General features: G+C 17.9%; 1 pseudogene; it reads right to left on the minus strand.

The window, feature by feature from the left end:
- Positions 1 to 358: 358 nt before the first annotated feature.
- On the minus strand, positions 359 to 2,675 carry LOC137927802 (NADH-ubiquinone oxidoreductase chain 1-like; annotated as a pseudogene).
- Positions 2,676 to 3,296: the final 621 nt, after the last annotated feature.

The following is a 3,296-nucleotide window of genomic DNA, read 5'->3' on the forward strand; positions in this document are numbered from 1 at the left end:
TAGGAGGAGTAATTGCTTTAGTTATATCTATCTTAATTTTAATTATCTTACCATTTACATTTAATAAAAAAATACAAGGAATTCAATTCTATCCTATTAACCAAATTATTTTCTGAATTATAATTATTACTATTTTTTTATTAACTTGAATTGGAGCACGACCAGTTGAAGACCCTTACATTATTACTGGCCAATTATTAACTATTATATACTTTTCTTATTTTATTATTAATCCTATTATTAATAAATTTTGAGATAACTTAATTTTTAATTAATACTTAAATTAATGAGCTTGTATAAGCATTTGTTTTGAAAACTTAAGAAAGAATACTTATTCTATTAATTTATACTAAAAATATTATTTAATTTAAAAAAATTTTTACCCCAATAAAAAATAATAAAAAATTTAATGAAATAGGTAAATACCCTTTTCAAGATAAATATATTAATTTATCATAACGATATCGAGGTAAAGTTCCCCGCACTCAAATAAATAAAAAAGAAATAAAAACTAATTTTAAATAAAAAATTAATCTAAGCCTATAACCTCCTATATATATTAAAATAAATAATAATCTTATGAATAAAATTCTAGAATATTCTGCTAAAAAAATTAAAGCAAATCCCCCTCTTCTATACTCAATATTAAACCCTGATACTAATTCTCTTTCCCCTTCAGCAAAATCAAAAGGAGTTCGATTAGTTTCAGCTAATCTTGACGATATTCAACATAATCTTAAAGGAATTATTAAAAATAAAAATCAAATTATTTCTTGGTAAAAAAAAAATAATATTAAATTAAAATCTATAATTAAAATAATTCTTGATAATATAATTAAAGCTAATCTAACTTCATAAGAAATAGTTTGAGCAACTGCTCGTAAACCTCCCAATAAAGCATAATTAGAATTAGAAGATCATCCAGCAACCATAACAGTATAAACTCCTAAACTAGTACAACATAAAAAAAATAAAATTCCTAAATTAAATCTAATTATATTAAAATAATAAGGAATTAATATTCATAATATTAAAGAAATAATAAATCTAATAACAGGAGAAAAATAATAAGATATATAATTAGAATAATTAGGAAAAGTATGCTCCTTAGTAAATAATTTAATAGCATCAGAAAAAGGCTGTAAAATTCCTATAAAACCAACTTTATTAGGTCCTTTTCGAATTTGAATATAACCTAAAACTTTACGTTCTAATAAAGTTAAAAAAGCAACCCCTACTAAAACACCAATAATTATAATTAATATTCCAATAATAAATAATATTATATCTTTTAGTATCATTTACTATATATATAAATAATTATATATTCATGACTTCTAAAATCATTACATTTTTTCTGCCAAAATAGTTATTAATTTATTAATAACATTCATTTTATAAAAATTATTTTTAATATTTGATCCTTTCGTACTAAAATATTATATTTTTCTAAAGATAGAAACCAACCTGGCTCACACCGGTTTGAACTCAGATCATGTAAGATTTTAATGATCGAACAGATCAAAAATTTTAAACTTTTGCATTTAAATTTTATCTTAATCCAACATCGAGGTCGCAAACTTTTTTTCTTATAAGAACTAAAAAAAAAAATTACGCTGTTATCCCTAAGGTAATTTTTTCTTATAATCATTATTAATGGATCATTAAATCATAAATTAATGTTAAATTTTAAAAAAAGTTATTTTAATTTTTCTATCACCCCAATAAAATAATTTAATTAATTCTAATTTTAAAATTTATATATTAATAATTAATTAATTAAATTATAAAACTCTATAGGGTCTTCTCGTCTTTTAAAATTATTTTAACTTTTTAATTAAAAAATTAAATTTTATTAATTAAGTAGAGACAGTTTATATCTCATCCAATCTTTCATACAAGTCACCAATTAAGAGACTATTGATTATGCTACCTTTGTACAGTCAAAATACTGCAGCCCTTTAATAATTTATCAGTGGGCAGATTAGACTTTATATTATTTTCAAAAAGACATGTTTTTGATAAACAAGTGAATATAAATTTTTGCCTAATTCCTTTACTTAATTTTTAATAAATATAAATTTATTATCTACATTTTAATATACTAATTTTATCATTATAATTAATTTTTATTTAATTATAAATTATTTTTTTATAAAAAATTAAATATTTAATTTTAAATTTTAAATAAATTAAATTATTTATAAAAAATTATAATTTATTAACAATATAAATTCTAAAATTTTAAATTATAAATTTAATTTATATATTATAATATTTTATTTTAAAGCTTATCCCTTAAAATATTGAATATTTTTTAATAAAAATTTAATTAATAAAAATTATATAATAAAATATTTTAAATTAAATTTTTTTCTAAAAAAACTAGATATATTTAAAAACGATTAACATTTCATTTCTAATTAATTATTAAAAATAATTATTCAACATTAACTTTTATAATTAATTAACTCTTTTAAATTCGAGAATTTTTTTCATAAAAAATTTTATTAATAAACTCTGATACACAAGATACAATAAATTAAATTTACTTTTATTTTGATTAATTTTCAAATATTTAAAATTTATTTTACAATACTAATTCACTATAAAATTTTTAATTTTTTCTTTATAAATACTTTAACCCCCATTAAAAATATCTATATTTTAAAAATTTTTTTATTATTTTTTATTTATTAATTTTTCCCCCTCAAATTAATTATTAATATAATATCTTTTCAATGTAAATGAAATACTTTTTCAAGCTCTAATTTGTTCTTTCTAGAAACACTTTCCAGTACCTCTACTTTGTTACGACTTATTTCAATTTATAAATGAAAGCGACGGGCAATATGTACATATTTTAATTTAAAATCATTTTATTAAACTAAATAAAATTACATTTAAATCCACCTTCCAATATTTTTTAAAAAATATTATCCATTTAATTATTTCTTATTGTAATCCATTATATTCTTAATTATAATCTGCATCTTGATCTGAGTTAAATTTTTATTTAAATTTTAAAATATTATTTATATAAAAAATATTTTTTTAACAACGATATACAAAATTAAATAATTAAGTAAATTTATTCGTGGATTATCAATTAATAAACAGATTCCTCTAAATGAACTAAAATACCGCCAAATTATTTAAGTTTTTATAAATAATTATATACTATTTTAGCATTTTAAATTTAATTTTTAATAATAGGGTATCTAATCCTAGTTTTTGAAAAAATTTAATAATTCATATTTTATAATGAAAATTTTAATTTATTAAAATTTCACTTA

This window comes from Battus philenor, unplaced genomic scaffold (assembly GCF_028537555.1).
Source record: "Battus philenor isolate CCGP_79_NKW_IND1 unplaced genomic scaffold, ilBatPhil1.0.hap1 SCAF_102, whole genome shotgun sequence".
Classification (NCBI taxonomy): domain Eukaryota; kingdom Metazoa; phylum Arthropoda; class Insecta; order Lepidoptera; family Papilionidae; genus Battus; species Battus philenor.